Below are 25,435 nucleotides of genomic sequence, written 5' to 3'. Positions count from 1 at the left end.
TTTCCCACACTTCACTGGTTATCTCAGATAGAGCTGATTGGCTGAAATGTACAGCCCATGCTGATTAGCTCGAGCTGCTGTTGATTGGCTGGAGGGAATAAGTAAACAAGGATTGGGTGGATTTGGGAATGGGGGTGGGTGTTGACTGACTGACAGAAACAGCCATAAAAAAAATACAGTTTAGTAAATAATAGTAAATCCGTTTGATCTTTAATGTAGAACGGATAAAGAGTCGCTATATAGCGGCTATTAATAATAATAAAATGTTAATAGTTATTAATATGATTTAGGCTATTAATAATAGTAAACAACAAGACAACAAACAAACAAACAAAAAGATTATGTTGTTTTTTTTAATGTAATTTTTTTTTCTTGCTTAATCAATGCCATAAAAACAGCCATTATAACCTGGTTGAGTTAAATTTTTTATATAATAAACAAACAAAAAAAAACATAATAAGACATTAACAACAACAATAAGATTACTAAAACATTAATAGAAGTGTACAAATTCTTAATAAATTGCTTAGTCAAATAATTGGATATAATTAAAAAAGCTAATAAATAAATTAGAGTACGAATAATTGTATTTTAAAAGTAAGAATGGTATCAAGAAAGAAAAATTTAAGCACAATAATACAAAATTAAAAAATAAAACTAATAGAAAATATAATAATATAATAATACAAATTAACCAGTGTTAAAATAGCTTATAATGCAAAGTTGTAGGTTTGTAAAACAAGGCAAAATATTTTAAATATTAATAAAAAATGAAAGTCTTAAAAAACGCCATGTTTCATAATAGAAATACATATATTTTTATAGTATTTATAGTATATATAAAAATATTTCGTTAAAAAAATGAATTTATTCTGAAAGTCTGAAGTGAACAGTGATTGATTGAGGCGTCTGATTAATATAATCCAACCCAAAGATCATTTACTGACCGTTAATCATCTGCCGTTGTTTAGTGTGTTAGTGTGTTGAGTGTGTGTTTAATGTAATAAAAGCGCGCGCCCGTGAGCGTATGTGTGTGTTTGAGTGTGTGTGTGTGTGTGTGTTTGTGTCGGGTTCTCGCGGGCGCAGGTTACCGCCGGTCACGCGCTCTTAAATCCGCTCCGCGCGCACGCATGTATACTATGTACGTTTTAGCACAAAGTTAATGTACCGCTAATGACGTCACTGTAAATAAATTAGACACTCCTTCACAGTCTAATAATCAACTACTGAATTTTTTTTACATAATTTTAATGGTTTTAAATCAACACTTTATTTAGTTAAATTATCGCTAATTGCCGTGTTAATGTATCACTAACAGTGTCGATTTAACACTAACGTAAAATTAACCCTCTAATCTAATGATTTGTATTTTTATGAGGAAATGAGAAACACTGCTTTATCTTGATTAATTAATCTAATAAAAGTGGTTTACCTGCACAATGTTGCCCAAAGACACGCCTTCTGTGTTTTAACATTTTTCATTTTTTAAGCATATAACTGCTAAGAATTAAATGATCACATAACGAGGATACATTAAAAACGATTGATAATAACAACAGAATATAGGAGTGTGATGTCTAATTCATCATACAAAAAAATCTTAAGTAAATATCAGAGCCCCAAGAACCAAACATCAGCTCTAAAACAGAAACTAAATAAATGAGTGAGATAAATAAATGCAGTAAGTAATTAAATAAATGCCGCTAAATCAAAACGAAATAATTTCCATATTAGAAATTAAAGATGTAAGCCAAATACATACATAAATAAACCATGGGAAATAAGCCATAACAGTCTATTTGGTGTTGATTAAATAAACAAATGAATAAAGAAGATGAATAAATAATAAAATACATAAACAAACACATAGTTATTAAAACGAATAAACATAAGTGTAAAATAACAAAATAAATAATCAACTAAATGCATAATTTGTAAATATTCAACAAAAAATGTTTAGAGTGTCTAGAAACCATGGAAATTTAGAAATATAATTTTGTATATCGATTTTGAATAAATTAGCAAATAAATACGATATAATACAACCCGATCAGAACAATGTATGAATTCTGTAACCTGTGTGAATAGATATAATATCTAATTTTAAATACTTATTTATATACTTTTGAATACTTATACTTATCCGTTTATACATTCTATAACGGAATATCAGATTATCTTTGTATGAGTGAAATTAAGTAAATAAATTAACAAAAAAAAAAAAAAATATTTAAATAAACACACACGCACACACACACATATACATTTACATAAGCGCGCGCGCTCACACACACACACACACACACACACACACACACACACACTTGCGGGCGCGCGCAGATTGGAGAGGTGGTACCTTCTGTCCACTCTGATGATATAATGCTAATTTTGCTCAGGGGAAATCAGCGCGTGCAGCTCTTACACAGATACACACACACAAACACACACACACACACACCAATATTAGACTAAAGGAACCTCATCAAACATTCAATTGTTATTTTTCAGTATGCAAATCACCTGCATAAATCAGTTAGTAAAATAAGTAAAAATAAAAATCTTAAAATGAATTAAATTTAATGATGGATACATTATGTTAATATTAATTTCACACAACTGAACTGTATCTCAATTATTTTTTTTTAATTATACAAAACTCTGGAGCCAATCCAGCTGAAATATATATATATATATATATATATATATATATATATATATATATATATATATATATATATATATATATATATATATATATTTTCTATGCTAAATTAATTATATTTCTTCATCCAATTAAACTGAAACAGAATTATTTCGCAAATATAAAAATAAAGTCTTTATATTGTAACTTACATTTTAACAATTACAATTTATGATGCATCATTCTGTATTAGACCATGATCATGACTGGTCTTTATAACATTTAGCCAATATATAGTCATTAACTCATTTTAAGCAGGAGAGAAGGTGGTAACTTGCTTTTATAGCCTACAACACTGAGGTCAGGTAAACAAGATTTATTATAAATCACAAATAAACGCTAAACATAAACATAATTATAAAAAATAATGAGAGTAGAAAAATGTTATGCATGATCAATGTATCTGGTATAAATCCTTGACTTCACACTGCTGCATAATACCAGCTTTTGAACATGGTGGTGGTAGTGCTGCGGGATGTTCAGCTGTATCAGGGTCTGAACCTGCAGTTACTGAAGGAGGTATGAGTTTATGTCGGACTGTTGGTGAACTGGATCATAATCAGGATCTGGCGCTGAACTTCAAAGCCAGAGTTTATCAGTAAATTCTGGGCTGTAAACTTTACCGCTGGCCGAGTTTACAGAACATTAGAGGACTTATCGCTCATTACCGGCGTATTTTCCAACCATTATCACAGCTCAGCACTGATCTAACACCACCCGACCAGCACCACCTCATCCCTCACCACCATCCTGCTCAGCTCCCCAACACCTGCACTCATCCACCACCAACTGAATCCAGTCTCAACAGAGATAAACTGAAATGAACTGAATCATATGTGAACAGAGATAAACAAATCAAAACGACCTGAGAGGATCTGAATTAAAAAACATGAAATTGAACTGAGCTGAAATAATTTTGCCTGAATAAAACTGAACTGATTTGAACCGAAATTATCAAAATCAAACTGAATCAAACTGAATTGAGTTGAACTGAAATTATCTAAATGAATCTGAACAAAACTGAACCGAGCTGAACTGAAGTTAACGGAATCAAACTGAATCAAACTAAACTGAAAATAACTTGAAAATAACTGAATTGAAATAATGTATCTGAATCAAACTGAATTGAAATTATGTATCTGAATCAAACTGAATTGAAATTATTTGTCTGAATCAAACTGAACTTAAATGAACCGAATCAAAAAGAATAAAATGACCTAAATGAAACAGAACTAAACTGAAATGAACTAAACTACACTGAAATGAACTGTGTCAAACCGAACTGAGCTGAACTGACATTGACTGAGTCAACCTGAGCTGATCTGAATTGAGTTAAGTTAAGCTAACTTGAGCAAAAAGAAATCAAACTGGACAAATCTAAACTGAAAGTAACTGATTCAGATTGAATCAATTCAACCTAAATAAATTAAAATTAATCCAACTGAACTGGATTGATATGAATTCAAACATCAAATTGAGCTGAGCTATTTTGAAGTGAACTGAATCAAACAAAACTAAAGTAATCTGAACTAATTTAAATTTAATTCAACTAATTTAAACTAAACCAAATCAATCATATAAAAAATGAACTGAGCTGAACTCAAATCAAATCAAACATAATATAAACATGCAAACCGAACAAAAAAAATTAACCACTTCAATGACCCTTTCAGTTTCTGAATCAGTTTCTCTGATTTTGTTTGAGTAAAATGAACATTGTTGTTTTATCCTATAAACCACGGACAACATTTCTCCCAAATTCCAAATAAAAAATATCATCATTTAGAGCATTTATTTGCAGAAAATGAGAAAAGGCTGAAATAACAAAAAATATACAGAGCTTTTAGAACTCAAATAATGCAAAGAAAACAACAAGTTCATATTTTATAAAGTTTTAAGAGTTCAGAAATCAATATTTGGTGGAATAACCCTGGTTGGTTTTTAATCACAGTTTTCATGCATCTTGGCATCATGTTCTCCTCCACCAGTCTTACACACTGCTTTTGGATAACTTTATGCTGCTTTACTCCTGGTGCAAAAATTCAAGCAGTTCAGTTTGGTGGTTTGATGGCTTGTGATCATCCATCTTCCTCTTGATTATATTCCAGAGGTTTTTAATTTGGTGAAATCAAAGAAACTCATAGATGTTAAGTGCTCTCTTATTTTTTCCAGAGCTCTATATGTTAAACTGAACTTAATCTGAACTAAACTGAATTGAACTTAATCAAACTGAAAATATGAAACAGGTCAGTTTTGGTGAATGATGATCTGCACAGCTGCTTTTAAACAGAGTAAAGAATCAGCGCTCGGGCCTTTCAGCAAATTACAGCGATTCCCACACTCCCACAGCACAGTGATAGATTACCTGCTTCTCCGGCCGAACCTTGGGACCCTAATTAATGTCACCTCGTTATGGAGATAAAAGTAATTTATTCAAGTTTCTCACACTCTTAACAGCCGTCACTCATTAACTAATGCTTAACGCTGCACTACGGCCAGGGAGTGTGTGTGTGTGTGTGTGTGTGTTAACAACAATGAGTGCTTCGAATTCATACTGTTGTTTCAATGCAAACTAATCTCTCATTTTCAGTTTTTAAAATGTTTGAGAAAATGATTGAAATGTTGAAAAACAATGTTTCTCAAAGAAAGCCTTATTATGTTCACCATGACCAGAAGAAGCTCCGCCCACTTCTCCACTACAATACAGAGTTACTATATTCACTAATACCACTTACAACTTTACTACTGTACACAACACAAGCCTTATTATGTTCACCATGACCAGAAGAAGCTCCGCCCACTTCTCTACTACAATACAGAGTTACTATATTCACTAATACTACGAGTGTATTATTGCATATATTATAGCCCAGTTCATTATCACTGTTTATTGCAAGATTTAAAGAGTTAAAGAGGAGGAGAAAATAGGATCTGTTTGGTTATAAACACTCAGCCAGTTAAAATAGTTTCATTGCTGCTCTGTTTGTTTGTAGCTGCGCTGTTTGGCTTGTAAGCGCTGCATCGCTGCAATGTTGCCTGTATGTGGCGGAGTAATACATGGAGAGCCTTGGTTACAGTGCCATTACCGGCTGATAACGGCACTCGTAGAACACCTCACAGCCAATCATAGTGCACGGTCGGAACTAACTGTAATGAAATAAATAAAAGAATATCAAAATAAGTCAAATTTAATGTAAGAAACAATGGTAACCTTAACCTCAGTGGGTTCAGATCACATTTTGGGCATTTATTATCTCACGGCATTGTGTCTTGATTTGTTATGACAACCAGCGCTGTATAAAAATATCAGAAAGCAATCAACACTACAGATCGGACGACTTCAAAGCAGCCGTTTCCCAAATCCTGATGTCTTCCTTAAGGCTCTCCCCCTCCCCCCTGCTTCAGCCTGGGAGTGCTCACCTGTTTGTCTTTTCCACGCAGGTAACAAACCCCCTTTCAGAGAGCCGCCGCCGCCGGCGTGAGCTTTACAGCACTTTAATGAGCCCTTCAGCAGCCGGCCTCTTTACGGCCCAACTCGCACAACGGCCTCATTGTGTAGCAGCAGATAATCTCAGTTTATACCTCCTCACCTCACTATCACCTCACTATCACTCACTATCACACAGAGCACGGCCTAATTACTCTCACCCCACTCTCCCCTGGATCATCGCTCAGCATTATCTTGTCCCTGCTTGCTTTAGGAAATGAGATGGAGTTGGACAAAGACCTTAGAGGGTCTCTTCCTGCTCCTCACACTAACTACTAAAACTACTACTGTTTAAGGAAATGATGAGTTTCTTTGATTTTACCAAATTAAAAACCTCTGGAATATAATCAAGAGGAAGATGGATGATCAGAAGCCATCAAACCAAACTGAACTTCTTGAATTTTTGCACCAGGAGTAAAGCAGCATAAAGTTATCCAAAAGCAGTGTGTAAGACTGGTGGAGGAGAACATGATGCCAAGATGCATTATAAAACAGGGTTATTCCACCAAATATTGATTTCTGAACTCTTAAAACTTTATGAATATGAACTTGTTGATTTCTTTGCATTATTTGAGGTCTGAAAGCTCTGCATCCTTTATGTTATTTCAGCCATTTCTCATTTTCTGTAAAAAAATGCTCTACATAACAATATTTTTTTGTGGAATTGGGAAGAAATGTTGTCTGTAGTTTATAGAAAAAAACAACAAAAATCATTTTGCTCAAACATAAACTTATAAATAGCAAAATCAGAGAAACTGATTCAGAAACTGAAGTGGTCTCTTCATTTTTTGCAGAGCTGTATATACTAGGGTTTAATAAAATACTTCTGTAGAAGTTGAAGAAGTGTCAACTCAAGCTTTTTACTCTTTAATTAAAAGTGTTTAAAAAATACAGGTTTTTAAAACTACTGAAAGTATAAAAGTTAAAGTAATGTAAGGAGAAAAAATAAATCCATTAAGAACAAAAACTTGAGTCCTATAGTGCACCACTATCCCCCACCCCCCACCCCCCACCCAAAACACATGAATGTATTTTAGTAGAATGTAAATATATTAAAGAAGTTTAGTTGGACTGGAGTTTGTCTGGAGTTCTCTTGAGTCTCTGCACGGATCATCTTCATACTAGACTACATACATCTGCTATGTTCTTGCTGGAGTGTGTGTGTGTGGGGGGGGGGTGATGTGCAGGTGACTGTGCTCTCTCAGGGCTCTGGCAGCTGACGGCAAGCTGCATGACCAGGATTTGAACCAACAATCTCCTGAACTTAGCCTGCTGGACCACTCGGAGGTCCACAATGTTTTTTTTTATTTTATTTTAATCAAATAAAAAATCTGAAAGGTGTGATAAGCCCCCCTAAATCAAAACTTAGTAGAGTCACCTGTGGATCTCTGCAGCTCCTCCAGAGTGACCATGGGCCTCTTGGCTGCTTGTCTCACCAGTGCTCTCCTTGCTGGATCTGTCAGTTTGGGTAAACCATGGCCATGAGTAGGTTTACAGTTACAGTAGAATTCTTCTCTACAACTTTATCTCTGACCTGTCTGGTGAGTTTCTTGATCTCATCATGATGCTGCCTGTTCACTATTGTTTACTAACAAACCACTGAGGCCTTCACAGAACAGCTGACTAAATTACTGAAACTCACACAGCTGTATTAGATTTATTAACTAATTAATTAAGGCTTCTTCTGAATTATACTTAGGGGTTTAGGTTTCACAGTAAAGGTGCATGAATACTTTTGCACATCTCATTTTTTTCAGATTTTTATTGGATGAGAATATTAAAAAAACATTAAACCATTAATATAAAATGAATTATTTTAATTTCAATCTTTTTAAAATAAATGACTCAATAAAATTCATTTAAGTTTGTGTTGCATTTAAGCTGTGAAAATGGAAAAAATGTGAAGCTGCTAAAGTGGTTTGCAAAAGTATTCATACCCTTTGAACTTATCCATATTTTGTAACATTACCGACACAAAGTGGTATACAATTGTAAAGTCGAAATAAAATTATGCACGATTCAAAACACTTTTTACAAATGAAAAACTGAAAAGTGCGGTGTGCAAAAGTACTTCGTGGACAAAAGTCAACACTTCGTGGAACCTCCTTTTGTTGCAATTACAGCTGCAAGTCTTTTAGGGTATGTCTCCACCAGCTTTGCACATCTAGACTGAAATTTTGATCCATTCTTCTTTGCAAATCAGCTTAAGCTCAGTCAGATTGGATGAACAGCATTTGTGAACAACAGTTTTTAGATCTTGCCACAAGTTCTTGATTAGTTTTAGGTCTGGACATGAATATGTTTGGTTTTAGACCATTCTGCTGTAGCTCTGGCTGTATGTTTAGGGCTACAATGAGGTGTGGATCTCTGCATTTCATCCAGAGTCACCATGGGCCTCTTGGCTGTATATCTGATCAGTGCTCTCCTTGTTCGGCCTGTAAGTTTAGGTGGACGGCCTTGTCTTGGTAGGTTTACAGTTGTGTTATACTCTTTCCATCTCCGGATAATGGATTGAACAGTGCTCTGTGAGATGTTCAAAGCTTGGGAAATCTTTTTATAGCCTAAGCCTGTTTTAAACTTCTCCACAACCTTATTCCTGTCCTGTCTGGTGTGTTATTTGGACTTCATGATGCTGTTTACTCCCCAATATTCTCTGAACCATCCTCTAAGGCTATTTTTTATTTGTAAAAAAAGTTTTGATTCGTGCATAATTTTCTTTTCATTTCATAATTGTATTCTACCTTGTGTTGGTCTTTCACGTTAAATTCCAATGAAATATATTTAAGTTTGAGGTTGTAATGTTACAAAATATGGAAGCCACTGTATAAGTTTAGGATTTGTTTTACAGTATAGTGCATTATTGGCCCATTTGTCTAGGAAACACAACCTTTGGTAAGTCGGAATGCTTTTAACTCCTACAGGAACATTACCCAGACAATAATATCTCAGTATATATATCTGTTCAAGGTAATTATGATCATAATTTCCACAATGAAATTACTGTCTAGCATGGATTTACTGCGGCCGTTGTCATATCACAGTGTTTTATTGCCAATCTCTGAGTGTAATGTATCTGTGAACACCTCTGACGTGTCGGTCGTTATCTCCTCGCAGCGTGATTGGAAACGATTGGACATCATTAAAGTCATGTGCTCAAACGGTCCGATGTTTAGAAGCAGTTTAGAAGTTTATTTATTGTGTTTTACTCAATGCTGAGTGGGCTGTGCAGTACCTATACCTGACCTGAAATGATCTAGCATGTAGTGTAATTTAGAACTGTAGTGCAGAACATTTCATTATTGAGGTCCTACAACCAGTGGCTCTACCTTTACTGAATAGGTAACAAATGCTGCACTTTTCCTTTCCTGATGAGGGCCAGTTTCACCATTATAATATTTTTAATAGGTCTTTACAGTGACTACACCTGAGGACACTCAAGGTTCTTGAAATTCTTCTTTGCAGATTGACTGACCTTCATTTCTTCTTAAAGTCTTCTTGTTCTTTACTTAATTGAGTAGTTCTTGCTTCTCATAATCTGGATTAGAACATTACTCACGTAGAGCTGTTCACTGTATTCCTGTAACTCTACCTCTTCACTACTTTCCAACTGATGCTCTTAAACACATTAAAGGCGTCATTGCATCAGTGCTCCAGTGTTCATGCATAACACTGCTTTAGTCTGGTGGAGGAGTAGTGGGGGGCGGGGAGAAACGATAGGATTTTAGCTCTTGCTCAGGAATATTCAGACATGCAAACATATCACCTCTGACTGACTAACAGCACTGTGACACCAAGAGGCAGTGAGACGGACAGTTAGAAACATTTTAAAATAAAGACATTTTTACACTAATAACAGTCTTTACAATGTCAGATGTTACTTTATAACCTGTGTAATAATGCCCTGCTAAGTGCAGTTTAGCCACTGACCTAGTCTTAGAGTCTCTGTAAAACACCAAATCCACCGGAGATCCTATTTAAACCTATAGTTACTTACACACAGAGGTGGGTAGTCCAGATCCAGAAAGTAAAAATGCACCCCAGGCTGAGTTTTGTTGGCTGAGCCGCAGCAGAGCCGCCCAGGCAGTTGGAACAAAACCCCGGGGTGGATTTTTACTTTTAACTAGTGTAAACAGAACTGTTCTAAACATACTCCTATCTATCTCAATAGTACTTGGCTGGTGGTGTTCCTCCATAGACAATTTCTAACCATTTGTTTCTTAGGGTAAAAAATATAAACACTGATGAGTTATTCGCACAAATAGAACAGGTATGAACTGCATGCATGCAGCTTGTTTTTTCTGAATATTTTCTTTTACTAGCTGCTGCAGGGTTAAACATGTGGCTCTTTCTGAAAAATCCCTGACCTTCCCTCGCCCTGCCTCGACTTTCTCGTACTTTAGCCCCGCCCCCCTTCTCCTCTGGGCTTTGGGAACAATGCCAGACAGTTCTTTCTATTCTTCTATTGTTTAGTTCACACACTCAGTCTAATGGCTGAGAGAATTTAAAGCTTCCTAAACAACAGAGAGCGACACGTCTAAACACACTATAGACCTGAAACGTTTCATTAACACACACACTCCCACAGTGGGGGTGTCAACACCTTCCCTTAACCACTTCAGTTCAGAGACCTGTAGGAACTGTGTTATATGTACATTTTCTAATTGCAAAAATACAAAAAAGATAAAACTTGTTGACTGGAGGATTACATAATACAATTACATATATTGTACATTTGTGTATATATTACATAAAAAATGCAATGGCTTGCAAATCTAATAGACCCATATTTTTATTAACAAAAGAACAATAGAACAAAAGAACACATATCAAATGTGCTAAATGAGAGAGACATTTTAACACCTGAGGCACCTGAAGATCACCAACATCCAATATTAACCATCAGCCTTGTCCCTTACACACAGGGATTTCTCCAGATTCTCTGAATCTTCTAATGATATTATTGGCTGTAAATGGTGGGAAATACAAAGTCCTTATTATTTTATGATGAGGAACGTTTTTCTGGAATTGTTTCACAATTTTAAAACACAGTTTTTTGACAGGTTTGGGATGCTCTGCCTATATTTGTATATTATTTATTCCTCTTTTTTAACAGTTTTTATTAGTAACACTTACATTTTTAATATTTTGTTTTTCATTAAAATGGCTCATTTTTAGCATCTGATGTGTTTTATGTTCTACTGTAAATAAAATACGGGTCTTTGCAAATCATTGTATTCTGTTTATATTTACATTTAGTAACATTGTACACAGTGCATTCAAGCCTGATGTTCTTTAGGTTAATAATTTGATCTACTGACTAGATTTGTCTATTTTCAGTAAGCAATTTCCCTCTTAAAAAATACACTCTGGATATCCGGTGGCGTCTCCCATTAGCGGCAAACCGTAATTAATTTTGTGTACAATACCTTAAAAACAGAGCAACTCAGTTATTATTTTCTACTTTTTAGTATTTAAAACATTGTTTTATAAAGCTACAAAGATCACTGAAAGTAGTACACACTGGATATATAGTGAAGGCAGGTCAGTGTATAATGATGCGCTGTGAGCAGGATTTGAACTTGCGCGGGGAAACCCCATTGGATTTCGAGTCCAACACCTTAACCTCTCGGCCATCACAGCCCTGACAGCTCACCCTCTACTGAAAGTACTGAGAGTACTGAATACTGAATCTCTAATACTGAATACTGAAAATAGACTACTGAGTACTGAATCTCTAATACTGAAAACTGAATATATTGTACTCAATACTGAATCTCACATGTTAATTATCAAATATCTAATACTAAATTAATAATGTAAAGTATTGAATACTGAATCTCAATTACTGGGAAATGAATATTACATACTAAATTTGCAATAGTGAAAAATGAATCTCCAACAGTATATACTGAATACTAAACATTATTTGTTAATACAAGTACTGCATCTCAAATATTGAATTCCTGTTGGCAAATACTGACAACTAAATAATGGATTCTAAATGACCAACACTAAAAACTGAATTTTGATACTGAATCTCTAATACTGAAAACAGAATCTCTAATACTGAATACTGAATCACTAATACTGAATACTGAATATAGACTACTGAATACTGAATCTCTCATACCAAATTCTAAATCAATAGTACTGAATACTGAATCTCTAATACTGAATAACCAATATATAAAAAATACCACATTCTGAATCTAAAACACTTAATACTGAATTTGAAATATTGAATCTCTATTACTAAACACTAAATGTAGTACAGAATATTAATTCTTAAATTTTAACATTAAATTCTAAATCTTTAAAGCTGAATACTATACCTCTAATACTGAATTCTGAATCTCTAATACTAACTTCTAAATCTAAAGTACTGATCACTAAATCTCAAATACTGACTACTAAATTTCAAATCCTGAATACTATATCTCTAATAAAAAGTACTGAATCTCAATAGTAAATACTAAAGTAAAGTAAAGTACTAAGCAGTTTTTTTTTACCAGAACTCATAACGAAATTCAGGTACAATACTCTACCTTATCACTACAGTAGTAAGTGCTTATAAGGAAAGTGTAAATGTTGTGCTGTGAGTAGTACACACTGGATATTTAGTGAAGGCGGGTCAGTGTATAATGATTCGCTGTGAGCAGGATTCGAACCTGCGCGGGGAAACCCCATTGGATTTCGAGTCCAACGCCTTAACCTCTCGGCCATCACAGCACTGACAGCTAACCCTCTACTGAAAGTACTGAGAGTACTGAATACTGAATTTCTTATACTGAATACTGAATTTAGAATACTGAATACTGAATCTCTAATACTGAACACTGAATCTCTAATACTAAATTGTAAATCAGTAGTCCTGAATATAGACTGCTGAACACCAAATCTCTAATACTGAATACTAAATCTCTAATACTGAATAACAAAGATTAAATACTAAATTTTAATATCAAATTCTAAATCTCTAAAGCTAAATACTATACCTCTAATACTGCATTCTGATCTCTAATACTAATTTCTAAATCTAAAGTACTGATCACTGAATCTCAAATACTGACTTCTAAATCTCAAATCCTGAATACTATATCTCTAATACAAAGTACTGAATCTCAATAGTAAATACTAAAGTAATTATATAACAGTTTTTTTTTAACTGAACTCTTACCGAAATGCAGGTACAATACTCTACCTTATCGCTACAGTAGTGAGTCCTCATATGTAAGGTGTAAATGTTGTGCTGTGAGCAATACACACTGGATATTTAGTGGAGGCGGGTCAGTGTATAATGATTTGCTTTGAGCAGGATTCTCTACTGAAAGTTCTGAGAGTACTGAATACTGAATCTCTAATACTGAACACTGAAAATAGACTACTGAATACTGAATCTCTTATACTAAATTCTAAATCAATACTACTGAATATAGAGTACTGAATGTAGAATATAGACTACTGAACACTGATTCTCTAATATTGAATACTGAATCTCAAATACTAAATCTCTATTACTAAATTCTGAATATAGAGTACTGAATATTGAAACTCACGGCCATCACAGCCCTGACATCTTACCCTCTACTGAATATTGAATCTCTAATACTGAATACTGAATATAGACTACTGAATACTAAATCTCTAATACTGAATAGTAAATCTCTAATACTGAAAACTGAATCTCTAATACTGAATACTGAATCTCTAATACTGAATACTAAATCTCTAATACTGAAAACTGAATCTCTAATACTGAATTCTGAATCTCTAATACTGAATACTAAATCTCTAATACTGAAAACTGAATCTCTAATACTGAATACTGAATCTCTAATACTGAATACTAAATCTCTAACACTGAAAACTGAATCTCTAGTACTGAATACTGAATGTCTTATACTGAATACTGAATCTCAAATACAGAATACTGAATCTCTAATACTATAATTAAAATCTAAACAACTGCTTCGGAAATGTTATCTTTTAATATAAAATCTTGAATAATAAATACTTAATCTTCAATATTGAAAATATAATCTCAAATCCTGGATAATATTTCTCTAATGCTAGACTTTCTACCAGTAGTGTACCATATCACTACAGTAGTGAGTTCTCATATGTAAAGTTTAAATGTGGTTATGCTGTGAGTAATACACACTGGATATTTAGTGGAGGCGGGTCAGCGTATAATGATTCGCTGTGAGCAAGATTCGAACCTGCGCGGGGAAACCCCAATGGATTTCGAGTCCAACGGCTTAACCTCTCGGCCATCACAGCCCTGACATCTTGCCCTCTACTGAAAGTTCTGAGAGTACTGAATACTGAATCTCTAATACTGAATACTAAAAAATAGACTACTGAATACTGAATCTCTCATACTAAATTCTAAATCGATAGTACTGAATATAGAGTACTGAATGCTAAATATAGACTACTGAACACTGATTCTCTAATATTGAATACTGAATCTCAAATACTGAATACTGAATCTCAAATACTAAATACTGAATCTCTAATACTGAATAATGAAATTAATAAATAATTAATCTTCAACATTGAAAATGTAATCTTGAATTATGAATATCAGATCCTAGATGCTATGTCTCTAATGCTAAAGTACTGAATCTCACCATTCAATTCTGACGTTACTACAGTATATAATAAGTTTTATACCAGTAGTCTACCTTATCACTACAGTAGTGAGTCCTCGTATGGTAAGTGTAAATGTTGTGCTGTGAGTAATACACACTGGATAATTAGTGGAGGCGGGTCAGTGTATAATGATTCGCTGTGAGCAGGATTCGAACTTGCACGGGGAAACCCCATTGGATTTCGAGTCCAACGCCTTAACCTCTAATACTGAAAACTTAATCTTTAATACTGAATACTGAATCTCTAATACTGAAAACTTAATCTCTAATACTGAATACTGAATCTCTAATACTGAATACTGAATCTCTAATACTGAATACTGAATCTCTAATACTGAATACTAAATCTCAAATCTCTCAGACCCTATGTCTCTAATGCTAAAGTACTAAATCTCAACATTAAATTCTGACGTTACTACAGTATATAATAGGTTTTCTACCAGTAGTGTACCTTATCACTACAGTAGTGAGTTCTCATATGTAAAGTTTAAATGTTGTTGAGTTGTACAAAGATTACTGTAAGAAGTACACACTGGATATTTAGTGGAAGCAGGCAATCCAATCCTGAATACCAAATCTCTAATACTATGTTCCAATCTAAACAACTGCTTAGTAAATCTTATATGCTAAATACAGAATCTTGAATAATAAATACTTAATCTTCAATATTAAAAATGTAATCTCAAATCCTGGATATTATGTCTCTAATGCTAAAGTACTGAATTTCAACATTCAGTTCTGAAGTTACTACATAATACGTTGTCTACCAGTAGTCTACCTTATCACTACAGTAATGTGTCATCATATGGAAAGTGTAAATGTGGTCATGCTGTGAGTAATACACACTGGATATTTAGTATAGTGAATCGCTGTGAGCAGGATTTGAACCTGCGCGGGGAAACCCCATTGGATTTCAAGTCCAACGCCTTAACCACTCGGCCTTCAAAGCCCTGTTAGCTCACTCTCTACTGAGAGTACTGAATACTGAATCTCTAATACTTAATACTAAAAAGAGACTACTGAATCTCTCATACTAAATTCTAAATCGATAGTACTGAATATGGAGTACTGAATGCTGAAAATAGACTACTGAACACTGATTCTCTAATATTGAATACTGAATCTCAAATACTGAATACTGAATCAGAAATTCTGAATACTGAATCTCTAATACTAAATACTGAATATAGAGTACTGAATACTGAATGTCTAATACTAAATACTGAATATAGAATACTGAATTCTGAATATAGAGTACTGAATACTGAAACTCACGGCCATCACAGCCCTGACAGCTCATCCTCTACTGAAAGTACTGAGTACTGAATTCCTAATACTGAATAAGGAATCTCAAATACTGAATACTGAATCTCTAATACTGAAAAATGAATCTCCAATCCTGAATACCAAATCTCTAATACTATGTTCCAATCTAAACAACTGCTTAGTAAATCTTATATGCTAAATACAGAATCTTGAATAATAAATACTTAATCATCAATATTAAAAATGTAATCTCAAATCCTGGATATTATGTCCCTAATGCTAAAGTACTGAATTTCAACATTCAGTTCTGTAGTTACTACATAATATGTTGTCTACCAGTAGTCTACCTTATCACTACAGTAATGTGTCATCATATGGAAAGTGTAAATGTGGTCATGCTGTGAGTAATACACACTGGATATTTAGTATAGTGAATCGCTGTGAGCAGGATTTGAACCTGCGCGGGGAAACCCCATTGGATTTCAAGTCCAACGCCTTAACCACTCGGCCATCACAGCCCTGACAGCTCACCCTCTACTTACTGAATACTGAATCTCTAATACTAAATACTGAAAAGAGACTACTGAATCTCTCATACTAAATTCTAAATCGATAGTACTGAATATGGAGTACTGAATGCTGAATATAGACTACTGAACACTGATTCTCTAATATTGAATACTGAATCTCAAATACTGAATACTGAATCAGAAATTCTGAATACTGAATCTCTAATACTAAATACTGAATCTCTAATACTGAATACTGAATATAGAGTACTGAATACTGAATCTCAAATCCTGTACTAATACTATATTCCAAATCTAAACAACTGCTTAGTAAATCGTATCTATTAAATACATAATCTTGAATAATATACACTTAATCTTCAATATCGAAAATACAATCTCAAATCCTGGATACTATGTATCTAATGCTAAAGTACTGAATCTCAACATTCAATTCTGAAGTTACTATATTGTCTACCAGTAGTTCATCTTAGCACTACAGTAGTAAGTGCTTATATGGAAAGTGTAAATGTTGTGCTGTGAGTAATTAACACTGGATATTTAGTGAAGGCGGGTCAGTGTATAATGATTCGCTGTGAGCAGGATTCGAACCTGCGCGGGGAAACCCCATTGGATTTCGAGTCCAACGCCTTAACCTCTCGGCCATCACAGCCCTGACGCTCACCCTCTACTGAAAGTTCTGAAAGTACTGAATACTGAATCTCTAATACTAAATACTGAATCTCTAATACTGAATTCTGAATATAGAGTACTGAATACTGAAACTCACGGCCATCACAGCCCTGACAGCTCATCCTCTACTGAAAGTACTGAGTACTGAATTCCTAATACTGAATAAGGAATCTCAAATACTGAATACTGAATCTCTAATACTGAAAAATGAATCTCCAATCCTGAATACCAAATCTCTAATACTATGTTCCAATCTAAACAACTGCTTAGTAAATCTTATATGCTAAATACAGAATCTTGAATAATAAATACTTAATCATCAATATTAAAAATGTAATCTCAAATCCTGGATATTATGTCTCTAATGCTAAAGTACTGAATTTCAACATTCAGTTCTGTAGTTACTACATAATATGTTGTCTACCAGTAGTCTACCTTATCACTACAGTAATGTGTCATCATATGGAAAGTGTAAATGTGGTCATGCTGTGAGTAATACACACTGGATATTTAGTATAGTGAATCGCTGTGAGCAGGATTTGAACCTGCGCGGGGAAACCCCATTGGATTTCAAGTCCAACGCCTTAACCACTCGGCCATCACAGCCCTGACAGCTCACCCTCTACTTACTGAATACTGAATCTCTAATACTAAATACTGAAAAGAGACTACTGAATCTCTCATACTAAATTCTAAATCGATAGTACTGAATATGGAGTACTGAATGCTGAATATAGACTACTGAACACTGATTCTCTAATATTGAATACTGAATCTCAAATACTGAATACTGAATCAGAAATTCTGAATACTGAATCTCTAATACTAAATACTGAATATAGAGTACTGAATACTGAATGTCTAATACTAAATACTGAATATAGAATACTGAATACTAAATCTCTAATACTAAATACTGAATATAGAGTACTGAATACTGAATGTCTAATACTAAATACTGAATATAGAATACTGAATACTAAATCTCTAATACTAAATACTGAATATAGAATACTGAATACTAAGTCTCTAATACTGAATAATGAATATAGAGTACTGAATACTGAATCTCTAATACTGAATACTGAATCTCAAATCCTTTACTAATACTATATTCCAAATCTTGAATAATAAATACTTAATCTTCAATATTGAAAATATAATCTCAAATCCTGGATACTATGTATCTAATGCTAAAGTACTGAATCTCAACATTCAATTCTGAAGTTACTATATAATATTTTGTCTACCAGTAGTTTACCTTATCACTACAGTAGTAAGTGCTTATATGGAAAGTGTAAATGTTGTGCTGTGAGTAGCACACACTGGATATTTAGTGAAGGCGGGTCAGTGTATAATGATTCGCTGTGAGCAGGATTTGAACCTGCGCGGGGAAACCCCATTGGATTTCAAGTCCAACGCCTTAACCACTCGGCCATCACAGCCCTGACAGCTCACCCTCTACTGAGAGTACTGAATACTGAATATCTAATACTGAATACGGAAAAGAGACTACTGACTACTGAATCTCTCATACTACATTCTAAATCGATAGTACTGAATATAGAGTACTGAACGCTGAATATAGACTACTGAACACTGATTCTCTAATATTGAATACTAAATCTCAAGTACTGAATACTGAATATAGAATACTGAATACTGAATCTCTAATACTGAATACTGAATCTCTAATACTGAATACTGAATATAGAGTACTGAATACTGAATCTCAAATCCTGTACTAATACTATATTCCAAATCTAAACAACTGCTTAGTAAATCGTATCTATTAAATACATAATCTTGAATAATATACACTTAATCTTCAATATCGAAAATACAATCTCAAATCCTGGATACTATGTATCTAATGCTAAAGTACTGAATCTCAACATTCAATTCTGAAGTTACTATATTGTCTACCAGTAGTTCATCTTAGCACTACAGTAGTAAGTGCTTATATGGAAAGTGTAAATGTTGTGCTGTGAGTAATTAACACTGGATATTTAGTGAAGGCGGGTCATTGTATAGTGATCCGCTGTGAGCAGGATTCGAACCTGCGCGGGGAAACCCCATTGGATTTCGAGTCCAACGCCTTAACCTCTCGGCCATCACAGCCCTGACGCTCACCCTCTACTGAAAGTTCTGAAAGTACTGAATACTGAATCTCTAATACTAAATACTGAATCTCTAATACTGAATTCTGAATATAGAGTACTGAATACTGAAACTCACGGCCATCACAGCCCTGACAGCTCATCCTCTACTGAAAGTACTGAGTACTGAATTCCTAATACTGAATAAGGAATCTCAAATACTGAATACTGAATCTCTAATACTGAAAAATGAATCTCCAATCCTGAATACCAAATCTCTAATACTATGTTCCAATCTAAACAACTGCTTAGTAAATCTTATATGCTAAATACAGAATCTTGAATAATAAATACTTAATCATCAATATTAAAAATGTAATCTCAAATCCTGGATATTATGTCTCTAATGCTAAAGTACTGAATTTCAACATTCAGTTCTGTAGTTACTACATAATATGTTGTCTACCAGTAGTCTACCTTATCACTACAGTAATGTGTCATCATATGGAAAGTGTAAATGTGGTCATGCTGTGAGTAATACACACTGGATATTTAGTATAGTGAATCGCTGTGAGCAGGATTTGAACCTGCGCGGGGAAACCCCATTGGATTTCAAGTCCAACGCCTTAACCACTCGGCCATCACAGCCCTGACAGCTCACCCTCTACTTACTGAATACTGAATCTCTAATACTAAATACTGAAAAGAGACTACTGAATCTCTCATACTAAATTCTAAATCGATAGTACTGAATATGGAGTACTGAATGCTGAATATAGACTACTGAACACTGATTCTCTAATATTGAATACTGAATCTCAAATACTGAATACTGAATAAGAAATTCTGAATACTGAATCTCTAATACTAAATACTGAATATAGAGTACTGAATACTGAATGTCTAATACTAAATACTGAATATAGAATACTGAATACTAAATCTCTAATACTAAATACTGAATATAGAATACTGAATACTAAGTCTCTAATACTGAATAATGAATATAGAGTACTGAATACTGAATCTCTAATACTGAATACTGAATCTCAAATCCTTTACTAATACTATATTCCAAATCTTGAATAATAAATACTTAATCTTCAATATTGAAAATATAATCTCAAATCCTGGATACTATGTATCTAATGCTAAAGTACTGAATCTCAACATTCAATTCTGAAGTTACTATATTGTCTACCAGTAGTTCATCTTAGCACTACAGTAGTAAGTGCTTATATGGAAAGTGTAAATGTTGTGCTGTGAGTAATTAACACTGGATATTTAGTGAAGGCGGGTCAGTGTATAGTGATCCGCTGTGAGCAGGATTCGAACCTGCGCGGGGAAACCCCATTGGATTTCGAGTCCAACGCCTTAACCTCTCGGCCATCACAGCCCTGACGCTCACCCTCTACTGAAAGTTCTGAAAGTACTGAATACTGAATCTCTAATACTAAATACTGAATCTCTAATACTGAATTCTGAATATAGAGTACTGAATACTGAAACTCACGGCCATCACAGCCCTGACAGCTCATCCTCTACTGAAAGTACTGAGTACTGAATTCCTAATACTGAATAAGGAATCTCAAATACTGAATACTGAATCTCTAATACTGAAAAATGAATCTCCAATCCTGAATACCAAATCTCTAATACTATGTTCCAATCTAAACAACTGCTTAGTAAATCTTATATGCTAAATACAGAATCTTGAATAATAAATACTTAATCATCAATATTAAAAATGTAATCTCAAATCCTGGATATTATGTCTCTAATGCTAAAGTACTGAATTTCAACATTCAGTTCTGAAGTTACTACATAATATGTTGTCTACCAGTAGTCTACCTTATCACTACAGTAATGTGTCATCATATGGAAAGTGTAAATGTGGTCATGCTGTGAGTAATACACACTGGATATTTAGTATAATGAATCGCTGTGAGCAGGATTTGAACCTGCGCGGGGAAACCCCATTGGATTTCAAGTCCAACGCCTTAACCACTCGGCCATCACAGCCCTGACAGCTCACCCTCTACTTACTGAATACTGAATCTCTAATACTAAATACTGAAAAGAGACTACTGAATCTCTCATACTAAATTCTAAATCGATAGTACTGAATATGGAGTACTGAATGCTGAATATAGACTACTGAACACTGATTCTCTAATATTGAATACTGAATCTCAAATACTGAATACTGAATCAGAAATTCTGAATACTGAATCTCTAATACTAAATACTGAATATAGAGTACTGAATACTGAATGTCTAATACTAAATATTGAATATAGAATACTGAATACTGAATCTCTAATACTAAATACTGAATATAGAATACTAAATACTAAATCTCTAATATTGAATAATGAATATAGAGTACTGAATACTGAATCTCTAATACTGAATACTGAATCTCAAATCCTGTACTAATACTATATTCCAAATCTTGAATAATAAATACTTAATCTTCAATATTGAAAATATAATCTCAAATCCTGGATACTATGTATCTAATGCTAAAGTACTGAATCTCAACATTCAATTCTGAAGTTACTATATAATATTTTGTCTACCAGTAGTTTACCTTATCACTACAGTAGTAAGTGCTTATATGGAAAGTGTAAATGTTGTGCTGTGAGTAGCACACACTGGATATTTAGTGAAGGCGGGTCAGTGTATAATGATTCGCTGTGAGCAGGATTTGAACCTGCGCGGGGAAACCCCATTGGATTTCAAGTCCAACGCCTTAACCACTCGGCCATCACAGCCCTGACAGCTCACTCTCTACTGAGAGTACTGAATACTGAATCTCTAATACTGAATACTGAAAAGAGACTACTGACTACTGAATCTCTCATACTAAATTCTAAATCGATAGTACTGAATATAGAGTACTGAACGCTGAATATAGACTACTGAACACTGATTCTCTAATATTGAATACTAAATCTCAAGTACTGAATACTGAATATAGAATACTGAATACTGAATCTCTAATACTGAATACTGAATCTCTAATACTGAATACTGAATATAGAGTACTGAATACTGAATCTCAAATCCTGTACTAATCCTATATTCCAAATCTAAACAACTGCTTAGTAAATCGTATCTATTAAATACATAATCTTGAATAATATACACTTAATCTTCAATATCGAAAATACAATCTCAAATCCTGGATACTATGTATCTAATGCTAAAGTACTGAATCTCAACATTCAATTCTGAAGTTACTATATTGTCTACCAGTAGTTCATCTTAGCACTACAGTAGTAAGTGCTTATAAGGAAAGTGTAAATGTTGTGCTGTGAGTAATTAACACTGGATATTTAGTGAAGGCAGGTCAGTGTATAATGATTCGCTGTGAGCAGGAATCGAACCTGCGCGGGGAAACCCCATTGGATTTCGAGTCCAACGCCTTAACCTCTCGGCCATCACAGCCCTGACAGCTCACCCTCTACTGAAAGTTCTGAAAGTACTGAATACTGAATCTCTAATACTAAATACTGAATCTCTAATACTGAATTCTGAATATAGAGTACTGAATACTGAAACTCACGGCCATAACAGCCCTGACAGCTCATCCTCTACTGAAAGTACTGAGTACTGAATTCCTAATACTGAATAAGGAACCTCAAATACTGAATACTGAATCTCTAATACTGAAAAATGAATCTCCAATCCTGAATACCAAATCTCTAATACTATGTTCCAATCTAAACAACTGCTTAGTAAATCTTATATGCTAAATACAGAATCTTGAATAATACATACTTAATCTTCAATATTAAAAATGTAATCTCAAATCCTGGATATTATGTCTCTAATGCTAAAGTACTGAATTTCAACATTCAGTTCTGTAGTTACTACATAATATGTTGTCTACCAGTAGTCTACCTTATCACTACAGTAATGTGTCATCATATGGAAAGTGTAAATGTGGTCATGCTGTGAGTAATACACACTGGATATTTAGTATAATGAATCGCTGTGAGCAGGATTTGAACCTGCGCGGGGAAACCCCATTGGATTTCAAGTCCAACGCCTTAACCACTCGGCCATCACAGCCCTGACAGCTCACCCTCTACTTACTGAATACTGAATCTCTAATACTAAATACTGAAAAGAGACTACTGAATCTCTCATACTAAATTCTAAATCGATAGTACTGAATATGGAGTACTGAATGCTGAATATAGACTACTGAACACTGATTCTCTAATATTGAATACTGAATCTCAAATACTGAATACTGAATCAGAAATTCTGAATACTGAATCTCTAATACTAAATACTGAATATAGAGTACTGAATACTGAATGTCTAATACTAAATACTGAATATAGAATACTGAATACTAAATCTCTAATACTAAATACTGAATATAGAATACTGAATACTAAGTCTCTAATACTGAATAATGAATATAGAGTACTGAATACTGAATCTCTAATACTGAATATTGAATCTCAAATCCTTTACTAATACTATATTCCAAATCTTGAATAATAAATACTTAATCTTCAATATTGAAAATATAATCTCAAATCCTGGATACTATGTATCTAATGCTAAAGTACTGAATCTCAACATTCAATTCTGAAGTTACTATATAATATTTTGTCTACCAGTAGTTTACCTTATCACTACAGTAGTAAGTGCTTATATGGAAAGTGTAAATGTTGTGCTGTGAGTAGCACACACTGGATATTTAGTGAAGGCGGGTCAGTGTATAATGATTCGCTGTGAGCAGGATTTGAACCTGCGCGGGGAAACCCCATTGGATTTCAAGTCCAACGCCTTAACCACTCGGCCATCACAGCCCTGACAGCTCACCCTCTACTGAGAGTACTGAATACTGAATATCTAATACTGAATACGGAAAAGAGACTACTGACTACTGAATCTCTCATACTACATTCTTAATCGATAGTACTGAATATAGAGTACTGAACGCTGAATATAGACTACTGAACACTGATTCTCTAATATTGAATACTAAATCTCAAATACTGAATACTGAATATAGAATACTGAATACTGAATCTCTAATACTGAATACTGAATCTCTAATACTGAATACTGAATATAGAGTACTGAATACTGAATCTCAAATCCTGTACTAATACTATATTCCAAATCTAAACAACTGCTTAGTAAATCGTATCTATTAAATACATAATCTTGAATAATATACACTTAATCTTCAATATCGAAAATACAATCTCAAATCCTGGATACTATGTATCTAATGCTAAAGTACTGAATCTCAACATTCAATTCTGAAGTTACTATATTGTCTACCAGTAGTTCATCTTAGCACTACAGTAGTAAGTGCTTATATGGAAAGTGTAAATGTTGTGCTGTGAGTAATTAACACTGGATATTTAGTGAAGGCGGGTCAGTGTATAATGATGCGCTGTGAGCAGGATTCGAACCTGCGCGGGGAAACCCCATTGGATTTCGAGTCCAACGCCTTAACCTCTCGGCCATCACAGCCCTGACGCTCACCCTCTACTGAAAGTTCTGAAAGTACTGAATACTGAATCTCTAATACTAAATACTGAATCTCTAATACTGAATTCTGAATATAGAGTACTGAATACTGAAACTCACGGCCATCACAGCCCTGACAGCTCATCCTCTACTGAAAGTACTGAGTACTGAATTCCTAATACTGAATAAGGAATCTCAAATACTGAATACTGAATCTCTAATACTGAAAAATGAATCTCCAATCCTGAATACCAAATCTCTAATACTATGTTCCAATCTAAACAACTGCTTAGTAAATCTTATATGCTAAATACAGAATCTTGAATAATAAATACTTAATCATCAATATTAAAAATGTAATCTCAAATCCTGGATATTATGTCTCTAATGCTAAAGTACTGAATTTCAACATTCAGTTCTGTAGTTACTACATAATATGTTGTCTACCAGTAGTCTACCTTATCACTACAGTAATGTGTCATCATATGGAAAGTGTAAATGTGGTCATGCTGTGAGTA

The 25,435-nt window shown here is 34.0% G+C and overlaps 17 non-coding genes across 17 annotated transcripts; all 17 read right to left on the bottom strand.

Annotated features, from left to right (window-relative positions):
* Positions 1-11,746: 11,746 nt before the first annotated feature.
* trnas-uga (transfer RNA serine (anticodon UGA)) lies at positions 11,747-11,828 on the bottom strand. The gene has a single exon. It is a non-coding gene; the product is annotated as a tRNA-Ser (tRNA).
* Positions 11,829-12,835: 1,007 nt separating this feature from the next.
* On the bottom strand, positions 12,836-12,917 carry trnas-cga (transfer RNA serine (anticodon CGA)). Its single transcript has one exon. It is a non-coding gene; the product is annotated as a tRNA-Ser (tRNA).
* Positions 12,918-14,386: 1,469 nt separating this feature from the next.
* On the bottom strand, positions 14,387-14,468 carry trnas-cga (transfer RNA serine (anticodon CGA)). Its single transcript has one exon. It is a non-coding gene; the product is annotated as a tRNA-Ser (tRNA).
* Positions 14,469-15,709: 1,241 nt separating this feature from the next.
* On the bottom strand, positions 15,710-15,791 carry trnas-uga (transfer RNA serine (anticodon UGA)). The gene has a single exon. It is a non-coding gene; the product is annotated as a tRNA-Ser (tRNA).
* Positions 15,792-16,544: 753 nt separating this feature from the next.
* Positions 16,545-16,626, bottom strand: trnas-aga (transfer RNA serine (anticodon AGA)). The gene has a single exon. It is a non-coding gene; the product is annotated as a tRNA-Ser (tRNA).
* A 582-nt stretch (positions 16,627-17,208) lies between these two features.
* trnas-uga (transfer RNA serine (anticodon UGA)) lies at positions 17,209-17,290 on the bottom strand. The gene has a single exon. It is a non-coding gene; the product is annotated as a tRNA-Ser (tRNA).
* Positions 17,291-17,834: 544 nt separating this feature from the next.
* On the bottom strand, positions 17,835-17,916 carry trnas-cga (transfer RNA serine (anticodon CGA)). Its single transcript has one exon. It is a non-coding gene; the product is annotated as a tRNA-Ser (tRNA).
* A 757-nt stretch (positions 17,917-18,673) lies between these two features.
* Positions 18,674-18,755, bottom strand: trnas-cga (transfer RNA serine (anticodon CGA)). Its single transcript has one exon. It is a non-coding gene; the product is annotated as a tRNA-Ser (tRNA).
* Positions 18,756-19,349: 594 nt separating this feature from the next.
* Positions 19,350-19,431, bottom strand: trnas-cga (transfer RNA serine (anticodon CGA)). The gene has a single exon. It is a non-coding gene; the product is annotated as a tRNA-Ser (tRNA).
* A 544-nt stretch (positions 19,432-19,975) lies between these two features.
* On the bottom strand, positions 19,976-20,057 carry trnas-uga (transfer RNA serine (anticodon UGA)). The gene has a single exon. It is a non-coding gene; the product is annotated as a tRNA-Ser (tRNA).
* Positions 20,058-20,723: 666 nt separating this feature from the next.
* On the bottom strand, positions 20,724-20,805 carry trnas-cga (transfer RNA serine (anticodon CGA)). The gene has a single exon. It is a non-coding gene; the product is annotated as a tRNA-Ser (tRNA).
* A 544-nt stretch (positions 20,806-21,349) lies between these two features.
* trnas-uga (transfer RNA serine (anticodon UGA)) lies at positions 21,350-21,431 on the bottom strand. The gene has a single exon. It is a non-coding gene; the product is annotated as a tRNA-Ser (tRNA).
* Positions 21,432-22,104: 673 nt separating this feature from the next.
* Positions 22,105-22,186, bottom strand: trnas-uga (transfer RNA serine (anticodon UGA)). Its single transcript has one exon. It is a non-coding gene; the product is annotated as a tRNA-Ser (tRNA).
* Positions 22,187-22,780: 594 nt separating this feature from the next.
* Positions 22,781-22,862, bottom strand: trnas-uga (transfer RNA serine (anticodon UGA)). Its single transcript has one exon. It is a non-coding gene; the product is annotated as a tRNA-Ser (tRNA).
* Positions 22,863-23,407: 545 nt separating this feature from the next.
* Positions 23,408-23,489, bottom strand: trnas-uga (transfer RNA serine (anticodon UGA)). Its single transcript has one exon. It is a non-coding gene; the product is annotated as a tRNA-Ser (tRNA).
* A 673-nt stretch (positions 23,490-24,162) lies between these two features.
* On the bottom strand, positions 24,163-24,244 carry trnas-uga (transfer RNA serine (anticodon UGA)). The gene has a single exon. It is a non-coding gene; the product is annotated as a tRNA-Ser (tRNA).
* Positions 24,245-24,838: 594 nt separating this feature from the next.
* Positions 24,839-24,920, bottom strand: trnas-uga (transfer RNA serine (anticodon UGA)). The gene has a single exon. It is a non-coding gene; the product is annotated as a tRNA-Ser (tRNA).
* Positions 24,921-25,435: the final 515 nt, after the last annotated feature.

The sequence above is a fragment of the Astyanax mexicanus genome, chromosome 21, assembly GCF_023375975.1.
Source record: "Astyanax mexicanus isolate ESR-SI-001 chromosome 21, AstMex3_surface, whole genome shotgun sequence".
In the NCBI taxonomy this organism is placed as follows: Eukaryota; Metazoa; Chordata; class Actinopteri; order Characiformes; family Acestrorhamphidae; genus Astyanax; species Astyanax mexicanus.
Note: the sequence above shows the minus strand (reverse complement) of the source record. Positions and strands in the feature narration are given on the sequence as shown.